We start from the raw sequence: 11,516 nt of genomic DNA, 5'->3' as shown, positions 1-11,516 counted from the left end.
AGGATTCTTGCTTGGTTCTCTTTTAGAGTTTTCATATCTCTTTTGAAATTCACATGTCTTACTTTCACAGGGATTCCTTTTACATATTTTAATTGTTATTTTAATGTCTTAGCCCAGATATTGGAATTAGTAGGCAATCTGTGGGTTTGCTTCTATTGACTATTTCTCCTTATAATTATATTTTCTTGACTTTTATTGTGTCTGGTAGTATTTGATACTGAACATTATAAATGATACACTGTAGATACTTTGGGTTATTTGTGCTCCTCTGAAGAGTGTGGAGTTTTGTTCCCACAGATACATAGTTAAATGATGAATCACCTTTATCCATGGCACATTGGTCACTGAAGGTCTATTTTGGATTTTCCCTTAATCCTAGAGCATAGACCTTAGTTCTGTCATGTGGTTCTTACACCTAAGGCATGATGCTATTGGGATTTTACTCAAAAGCCCCAAGTGTTTACTAAGCTATTAAAGCTTGATAAGGAGTGAACCCCCAACTCTTCCCAGCACCAGAAAACTGTTAAATTTTAATTTTTTTTAGCCTTCCAGCTTCTGGGAGCCTCACCCCATGCATGTACACTTTAGGAGTATATTATTATTGGGGGGAAAATATATATGCAGATTTTTGAAGCTTCCACCCCCTGTGACTTTCCTCTTTTACTGGATTCCTGTTTCAATTTCTAGCCATTCTTGCAACTAGGGAAAAAAATAATTTAAATGTGGATTGAAACTGTCATATTTTCTTTTTTTCAAACATTTTATTCCCTAAGATTTCTGCCAATGTTTTATCATTCTTCTGTGCTTTCAAATAACTATCATATATATCTTGTTTAACATTTATAATTGTTAATAGCAGAAATATTAGTTTAATGAAGTCTACATGACGATTATTCAAAGTAAGAAGTCCTTAGGGAAACTTTTAAAAGAAATGCCTGAAATATAAAACTGAAGCAAAAATAAGTAAAAATAAAAGAGACACACCACAAATGAATAGATTCTGAATCTAATCAAGTCTTTCTATCCACCTACAAGCTTAAGGGAAAAAGAAAGGTAAGATAAGCCAAACCATGAGGGAACTGGTAAATTCATAATATACAACATTCTACAGTACAAGTGATCTGATTTATCCAACAGATCAAAGGCATAAAAATGGAATGGGGGGGGGGACCTTCAAGTTGGCAGAGGAGTAAGACATGGAGATCACCTTCCTCCCCACAAATACATCAAAAATACATCTACATGTGGAACAACTCCTACAGAACAGCTACTGAACGAATGCTGGCAGAAGACCTCAGACTTCCCAAAAGGCAAGAAACTCCCCACGTACCTGGGTAGGGCAAAAGAAAAAAGAAAAAACAGAGACAAAAGAATAGGGATGGGACCTGCACCTCTGGGAGGGAGCAGTGAAGCAGGAAAAGTTTCCACACACTAGGAAGCCCCTTCACTGGAGGAGATGGGGGTAGTGAGGGGGATATTTGGAGACATGGGGGAGAAAGCAGCAACAGCGGTGCTGAGGGCAAAGAGGAGAGATTCCCGCACAGGGGATCAGTGCCGAACAGCACTCACCAGCCTGAGAGGCTTGTCTGATCACCCGCCAGTGCGGGTTGGGGCTGGGGGCTGAGGCTCGGGCTTCGGAGGTCAGATCCCAGGGAGAGGACTGGGGTTGGCTGCGTGAACACAGCTTGAAGTGGGCTAGTGCGCCACAGCTAGCCAGGAGGGAGCCCGGGAAAAACTCTGGACCTGCCTAGGAGGCAAGAGACCATTGTTTCAGGGTGTGTGAGGAGAGTGGATTCCTTCCCTGTCTGCCCACAGAAGGCAGAGAACTGCCTAAACGAGCTCCAGAGATGGGCGCTAGCTGTGGCTATCAGCTTGGACACCAGAGACAGACATGAACTGCTAAAACTGCTGCTGCAGCCACCAAGAAGCCTGTGTGCAAGCACAGGTCACTATCCACACACCTCCAGGAGCTTGCACAGGTCACCACTGCAAGGGTCCCGTGATCCAGGGACAACTTCCCCAGGAGAACACACAGCGTGGCGCAGGCTGTTCCAACGTCATGCTGGCCTCTGCAGCTGCAGGCTCACCCTGCATTCCAATTATAACTACCATACCCCTTCCTCCCCCCGGCCTGAGTGAGCCAGAGCCCCCTCATCAGCTGCTGCTTTAACTCCGTCTTGTCTGGGTGGGAACAAAAGCCTGAGAGCAACCTACATGCAGAGGTGAGGCCAAAACCAAAGCTGAACCCCAGGAGCTGTGGGAACAAAGAAGAGGAAGGGAAATTTCTCCGTGCAGCCTCAGCAGCAGCAGATTTAATCCCCACAGTCAGCCTGATGTACCCTGCAGCTGTGGATTACCTGAATGGACAACGAATCAACCCAAAATTGAGGTGGTGGAATTTGGAAGCAACTGTAGACTTGGGGTTTGTTGTCTGCAACTGACTTGTTTCTGATTTTTATGTTTATCTTATTGTAGTTTTTAGCGCTTGTTATCATTGGTGGATTTGTTTACTGGTGTCTTTGCTCTTTTATTACTTTTTAATTTTTTTATTATAATAATATTTTTTTAATTACTTTATTTTATTAAAGAAAGGTTTTTTTTCTTCTATATTTCCCCCATCTCTTCTGAGCCATGTGGCTGACAGGGTCTTGGTACTCCAGTCAGGTGTCAGGCCTGAGCCTCTGAGGTGGGAGAGACGAGTTCAGGAAACTGGACCACCAGAGACCTCCCAGCTCCACATAATATCAACTGGTGAGAGCTCTCCCAGAAATCTCTATATCAACACTAACACCCAGCTCTACCCAATGGCCAGCAAGCTCCAGTGCTGGATGCCCCATGCCAAACAACTAGCAAAACAGGAACACAAACCCCATCCATTAGCAGACAGGCTGCCTAAAATCATACTAAGTTCACAGACACCCCAAAACACACCACTGGATGCAGCCCTGCCCACCAGAAAGACAAGATCCAGTCCCGCCAACCAGAACACAGGCACCAGTACCCAGTCCACTCCACCAGGGAGGCTACAGAAGCCACTGAAGCAAATTTACCCACTGGGGGCAGACATGCAAAACAATGGGAAAGACGAACCTGCAGCCTGTGGAACACAGTAAGGTAAGCAAAATGGGAAGACAGAGAAATATGCAGCAGATGAAGGAGCAAGGTAAAAACCCACCAGACCAAACAAATGAAGAGGAAATAGGCAGTCTACCAGAAAAAGAATTCAGAATAATGATAGTAAAGATGATCCAAAACCTTGAAATAGAATGGAGAAAATACAAGAAACGTTTAACAAGGACCTAGAAGAACTAAAGAGCAAACAAATAATGATGAACAACACAATAAATGAAATTAAAAATTCTCTAGAAGGAATCAATAGCAGAATAATTGAGGCAAAAGAATGGATAAGTGACCTGGAAGATAAAACAGTGGAAATAACTACCACCCAGCAGAATAAAGAAAACAGAATGAAAAGAATTGAGGACAGTCTCAGAAACCTCGGGGACAACATTAAACACACCAAACATTCAAATTATAGGGGTCCCAGAAGAAGAATGGAAAAAGAAAGGGTCTGAGAAGATATTTGAAGAGATTATATTTGAAAACTTCCTTAATATGGGAAAGGAAATAGTCAATCAAGTCCAGGAAGCACAGAGAGTCCCATACAGGATAAATCCAAGGAGAAACACGCCAAGACACATATTAATCAAAATATCAAAAATTAAATACAAAGAAAAAATAATAAAAGCAGCAAGGGAAAAGCAACAAATAACAACAAGGGAATCCCCATAAGGTTAACAGTGGGTCTTTCAGCAGAAACTCTGCAAGCCACAAGAGTGTGGCAGGACATACTTAAAGTGATGAAAGGAAAAGACCTACAAACATGATTACTCTACCCATCAAGGATCTCATTCAGATTCAACAGAGAAATTAAAACCTTCACAGACAAGCAAAAGTTAAGAGAATTCACCACAACCAAACCAGCTTCACAAAAAATGCTAAAGGAATTTCTCTACGCAGGAAACACCTCTAGGGAGGAAGCACAAGAGAAGGAAAAGACCTACAATAACAAACCCAAAACAATTAAGAAAATGGTAATAGGAACATACATATCGATAATTACCTTGAATGTAAATGGATTAAATGCCCCAACCAAAAGACACAGACTGGCTGAATGGATACAAAAACAAGACCTGTATATATGCTGTCTACAAGAGACCCACTTCAGACCTAGGGACACATACAGACTGAAAGTGAGGGGATGGAAAAAGATATTCCATGCAAATGGAAATCAAAAGAAAGCTGGAGTAGCAATTCTCATATTAGGCAAAATAGACTTTAAAATAAAGACTATTACAAGAGACAAAGAGGGACACTACATAATGATCAAGGGATCAAACCAAGAAGAAGATATAACAACTGTAAATATTTATGCACCCACCATAGGAGAACCTCAATACATAAGGTAAATACTAACAGCCATAAGAGGGTAAATCAACAGTAACACAATCATAGTAGTGGACTTTAACATCTCATTTTCACCAATGGACAGATCATTGAAAATGAAAATAAATAAGTAAACACAAGCTTTAAGTGACACAATAGACCACATAGATTTAATTGATATTTATAGGACATTCCATCCAAAAACAACAACATACACTTTCTTTCAAGTGCTCATGATCTATTCTGGAGAATGTTCCATATCTTGCGTCACAAATCAAGCCTTGGTAAATTCAAGAAAACTGAAATCATATCAAGTATCTTTTCTGACCACAACGATATGAGACTAGATATCAATTACAGGCAAAAAACTGTAAAAAATACAAACACATGGAAGCTAAACAATACACTACTAAATAACCAAAAGATCACTGAAGAAATCAAAGAGGAAATCAAAAAACACCTAGAAAAAAATGAAAACACAAGGACCCAAAATGTATGGGATGCAGCAAAAGCAGTTCTAAGAGGGAAGTTTATAGCAATACAATCTTACCTCAAGAAACAAGAAAAATCTCAAATAAACAACCTAACCTTACACCTAAAGCAATTAGAGAAAGAAGAACAATAAAACCCCAAACTTCACAGAAGGAAAGAAATCATAAAGATCAGATCAGAAATAAATGAAAAAGAAATGAAGGAAACGATAACAAAGGTCAATAAAACTAAAAGTTGGTTCTTTGAGAAGATAAACAAAACTGATAAACCATTAGCCAGACTCATCAAGAAAAAACGGGAGAAGACTCAAGTCAATAGAATTAGAAATGAAAAAGGAGAAGTAACAACAGACACTGCAGAAATACAAAGGATCATGAGAGATTACTACAAGCAACTCTATGCCAATAAAATGGACAACCTGGAAGAAATGGACAAATTCTTTAAAAGGCACAAACTTCCAAGACTGAACCAGGAAGAAATAGAAAATATGAACAGACCAATCACAAGCACTGAAATTGAAACTGTGATTAAAAATCTTCCAACAAACAAAAGAACAGGACCAGGCAGCTTCACAGGCAAATTCTATCAACATTCAGAGAAGAGCTAACACCTATCCTTCCCAAACTCTTCCAAAATATAGCAGAGGGAGGAACAATCCCAAACTCATTCAATGAGGCCACCATCACCCTGATACCAAAACCAGTGAAAGATATCACACACACAAAAATAAACTACAGACCAATATCAATGATGAACACATATGCAAAAATCCTCAACAAAATACTAGCAAACAGAATCCAACAGCACATTAAAAGGATCATACACCATGATCAAGTGGGGTTTATCCCAAGAGTGCAAGGATTCTTCAATATACAGAAATCAAACAATGTGATACAACATATTAACAAACTGAAGGATAAAAACCATACAATCATCTCAATAGATGCAGAGAAAGCTTTGACAATATTCAACACCCATTTATGATAAAAACCCTCCAGAAAGTAGGCATAGACGGAACTTACCTCAACATAATAAAGGCCATATATGACAAACCCACAGCCAACATTGTTCTCAATGGTGAAAAACTGAAACCATTTCCACTAAGATCAGAAACAAGACACGAATGCCCACTTTCACCATTATTATTCAACATAGTTTTGGAAGTTTTAGCCACAGCAGTCAGAGAAGAAAAAGAAGTAAAAGGAATCAAAATCAGAAAAGAAGAAGTAAAGCTGTCACTGTTTGCAGATGACATGATTACTATACATAGAGAATCCTAAAGATGTTACCAGAAAACTACTAGAGCTAATCAATGAATCTGGTAAAGTAGCAAGATACAAAATTACTGCACAGAAATCTCTTGCATTCCTATACACTAATGATGAGAAATCTGAAAGAGAAATTAAGGACACACTCCCATTTACCATTGCAACAAAAAGAATAAAATACCTAGGAATAAACCTACCTAAGGAGACAAAAGACCTGTATGCAGAAAACTATAAGAAACTGATGAAAGAAGTTAAAGATGATACAAAAGATGCAGAGATATACCATGTTCTTGGATTGGAAGAATCAACATTGTGAAAATGACTATACTACCCAAAGCAATCTACAGATTCACTGCAATCCCTATCAAACTACCAATGGCATTTTTCACAGAACTAGAACAAAAAATTGCACAATTTGTATGGAAACACAAAAGACACCGAATAGCCAAAGCAATCTTAAGAAAAACGGAGCTGGCGGAATCAGTCTCCCTGACTTCAGACTATACTACAAAGCTACAGTAGTCAAGACAGTATGATAGTGGCACAAAAACAGAAATATAGATCAATGGAACAGGAGAGAAAGCCCAGAGATAAACCCACACACATATGGTCACCTTATCTTGATAAAGGAGGCAAGAATATACAATGTAGAAAAGACAGCCTCTTCAATAAGTGGTGCTGGGCAAGCTGTACAGCTACATGTAAAAGAATGAAATTAGAACACTCCCTAACAGCATACACAAAAATAAACTCAAAATGGATTAAAGACCTAAATGTAAGGCCAGACACTATAAAACTCTTAGAGGAAAACGTAGGCAGAGCACTCCATGACATAAATCACAGCAAGATTCTTTTTGACCCACCTCCTAGAGAAATGGAAATAAAAACAAAAATAAACAAATGGGACCTAATGAAACATAAAAGATTTTGCACAGCAAAGGAAACCATAAACAAGATGAAAAGACAACGCTCAGTATGGGAGAAAATATTTGCAAATGTTGCAAATGAAGCAACTGACAAAGGATTAATCTCCAAAATATACAAGCAGCTCATATAGCTCAATATCAAAAAAACAAACAACCTAATCCAAAAATGGGCAGAAGACCTGAATAGACATTTCTCCAAAGAAGATATACAGATTGCCAACAAACACATGACAGCATGCTCAACATCATTAATCATTAGAGAAATGAAAATCAAAACTACAATGAGGTATCACTTCACACTGGTTAGAATGGCCAACATCAAAAAATCTACAAACAATAAATGCTGGAGAGGGTGTGGAGAAAAGGGAACCCTCTTGCACTGTTGGTGGGAATGTAAATTGATACAGCCACTATGGAGAACAGTATGGAGGTTGCTTAAAAAACTAAAAATAGATCTACCATACGACCCAGCAATCCCACTACTGTGCATATACCCTGAGAAAACCATCATTCAAAAACAGTCATGTACCACAATGTTCATTGCAGCTCTATTTACAATAGCTAGGACATGGAAGCAACCTAAGTGTCCACTGACAGATGAATGGATAAAGAAGATGTGGCACACATATACAATGGAATATTACTCAGCCATAAAAAGAAACGAAATTGAGTTATTTGTAGTGAGGTGGTTGGACCTGGAACCTGTCATACAGATTGAAGTAAGTCAGAAAGAGAAAAACAAATACCATATGCTAACACATATATATAGAATCTAAAAAAAAAAGAAAATGGTTCTGACGAACCTAGGGGCAGGACAGGAATAAAGATGCAGACGTAGAATGGACTTGAGGACACGGGGATGGGGAAGGGTAAGCTGGGATGAAGTGAGAGAGTGTCATGGACATATATACACTACCAAGTGTAAAACAGATAGCTAGTGGAAAGCAGCCACATGGCACAGGGAGATCAGCTTGGTGCTTTGCGACCACCTAGAGGAGTGGGACAGTGAGGGTGGGAGGGAGAATCAAGAGGGAGGAGATATGGTGATATATGTATACATATAGCTGATTCACTTTTTTATTCAGCAGAAACTAACACAACATTGTGAAGCAATTATACTCCAATAAAGATATTAAATAAATAAATAAAATAAAATGACTAACAACAACAAGAAAAAATTGTTCCTAATCACAAAAAAAAAAAAAATGGAATGAGGGCTTATAGGATAAAAGAGACCAAGGACCCATAACAACCAAATGTTATAACTGGTCCTGGTTTATAGTTTGATTTTTAAAAGTAACTATAAAAGAACATTTTTGAGATAATTAGAGAAATTTGAACATTGACTGGGAATTAGATGATATTAGTAAATTATTGTTATCTTTCTATGTAACAATGGCATGGTGGCAATGTTAGCATAATTTTCTCAGAAATGTGTCCTGAAATATTTAGTAGTAAAATTATATCACATCTGAAATTTGTTTTAAAATTTAACAGGGAGTAGAAACATGAAACAGCATTGAAAAAAGGTTGATGTTTTGTGATATATAAAGTTTTGTTATTTTTTTATTTATTGTATTACTGTTTTAGGTATCCTTGACATTATTTATTAAACATAGTCCAAAATAATATCTGCATAAGAGTGGATTCAAGATGTTTACTTAAGCCAGGAATGGAAAAAGTGTAGTATGTATGTCACTACTCCTGCGTTCTGTGCCTATGGAAGACACTGTGAAATGATGAAGACACTTTTCCTAATAAGCAAGGTTAGCTTTCTCAGCTAAGCTCTCTGCACAGCTAGAAAACAATGAATTGATGTTAGCATGAATGATAAAACATCCCTGCAAATGTCCCGTCATTCCATTTTATTTTTTCTCTTTCTCTAAGAACCAGCATTTTCTCTGATTTTTCCATGAAGTGTTTAATATGAGCACCTAAGAGTCTACTGGAGAGGAGAAGGTTGTGGAAGATAGTACTAGAGCTCCCTGATACTCATTTCACACTCTGGACCCACAGATACGTCTTGTGTTGAGTTGATGGAGAAATGAATTGCAGCTTGTATTTCTGAGTGACTGTACCGAGGACAGCTGACCTGAGGAGTTCTTTGGAACCACAGAAGACTTTGGATCAACAAGAAATACTATTTTGTTGTATTAAATCTCTGATATTTGAAGGATTTGTTGTTATTATTGACCTGCCTTTTAGCCCAGACTAACTCAATAAGGGGATAGAAATGTCAATAATTTTATATATGAGATGATCAAAAATGGGGTGTTTTAAAAATGTACACTATATTTTTACTGATAATAATAATAATAGCCATTTATTGGTACTTTTATGTGCTAGGAATTCTTAGTGTTTTAGAAGAATTATGTTATACTCAGTACATGAATTACATTCATAAAAAACCTAAAAGGAGGGTTTTGCATTTTACACACAAGAAAATTGAGGTTCAAAGTTAATAAATAATTTTCCCATGATCATGTAGCTAAGAGACAAGGAAGCCAGAATTTCAAACAAAGTCTGTATAATTTGAAGCCTGTGCTCTAAACCACTGTACTGTAGGCTCTTTGAGGGTAGATATGGGACCTTATATTTTTACTGTATCCTCCAGTGAACTCAGTAAAAAATAGTTAAGTCCACATTTTATTCAGCATGAGTTGAATACAATGAATAAATACATTCTGATGCAGGAAGTGAAGAGGACAATTTGAGGAAATAGATTGGGTGAGGGAATTCCACTAATAACAAGTTTTCTCTCTTCCATATTTTAAAATCATTCATAACATGTTGGAAGTTGCTGGTGTACTACTACATTGCCAAGTATACCTTGCTCTTAAAGGGCTTATAGTTTAAACAAGCAATATGTGTGTGAAGGTAAGAAGGGAATTGGGAATCTTATTACTTATGCTGCTTACAAATATTTGTTGAGTATTACAGGTATTATAGTAAGAGAGTCATGGCTAATATTTATGGAGCACTTTATAATGAACCAGGCAAGGTTTTCACATACTACCTCATTTAAAAGCCGAGTAGAGCTATGATAACAGTACTACTGTCATCCACATTTTACAGATGAGGAACATGAGACTCAGGGAGGTTAAACGACTTGCCCAAGGTTACAGATGATGTAAGTGGTCTAAACACTGATCTAAGTCCAGATTTCAAGTTCTTAACTACTATACACTCTGTCTTCACTGGTGTCCTTCCTGCTTCTCTCTGCCATCTAAATCAATGGCAAAATGTTTTGTTAAAAAGAGAAAGATTTCTGGTAGAAGTTGGATTCTGGTAACAACCATGAAAGTTCTTAATTTATTCATTTTTAGAAAGTTATCTTTTTCTGAAAAAGTCACTCCTTGGCATTTCCTCTTTGGCCAAATTCATGGCTTCTTCTAAAAATTCTGAAAACTATGTCTGGGTTTCCAGAAACATCTCAATGGAGATGAGCAAATTTTAACAATTAAGGTTCCCATATGATGTAGAGAATTTGGGGCTCCTCTTACGGTTAGCTCAGCAAGACCAAGACCTATATAAACACTGACAGTACCTTCCCAATCAACTTGAGCTTTGGCCAAAACCATTCTTCAGCATCTGTTGTCCAATTCTGACCTTTAAAAAGATCAGCTGGAGGCAGGAATAAAAGACTTAAATATAATACCTATGAGTCATAGCATCTTAAACTTAGAAAACACTGTACATTATCATCTAGTCCAACTCTTTCATTTCACAAATGACAAATCTGAGAGGAGGGATTTTGTGACCAAAATCTCAATGGCAAATTAACATTTTTTTTTTTCAGAAACACAGTCCAGTGCTCTTTCTACCTCTTCATAAGGGAGGGATGGGGAGATGGACTGTTTAAAGAAGGCAAGGTAAGAAGGTGATTATCTATATGAGGCCATTCTTATCAGAGGACCGAACAATAGGTAGTAAGCTTCAGTTTAAGCATCGGAGGAGTTCAATTAGGAAAAAATACTCCAGTTACTCAGGGTAAAAATATTCTGGAGACGTCATGTATAGCATGGTGAATATATTTAATAATACTGTGTCGTATACTTGAAATTTACTAAGAGAGTTGATCTTAAGTGTTCTCATCACACATACACACACACAGGATCGTAACTATGTGAGGTGATGGATATGTTAATTAGCTTGACTGTGGTAATAATTTCATAATGTACACATATATCAAAACATCATGTTACTAGAGATTATCATACTAAGTGAAGTAAGTCAGAAAGAGAAAGACAAATACCATACGTTATCACTTACATGTGGAATCTAAAATATGACACAAATGAACCTATCTATGAAACAGAAACAGAATCACGGACATAGAGATTAGACTGGTGGTTGCCAAGGGGGAGGGGGGTGGGGGAGGGAT

Source organism: Balaenoptera borealis (genome assembly GCF_965194805.1).
Source record: "Balaenoptera borealis genome assembly, chromosome: 2".
NCBI lineage: Eukaryota > Metazoa > Chordata > Mammalia > Artiodactyla > Balaenopteridae > Balaenoptera > Balaenoptera borealis.
The sequence above is the reverse complement of the archived record's forward strand: the minus strand, read 5'-3'. Positions refer to the sequence as shown.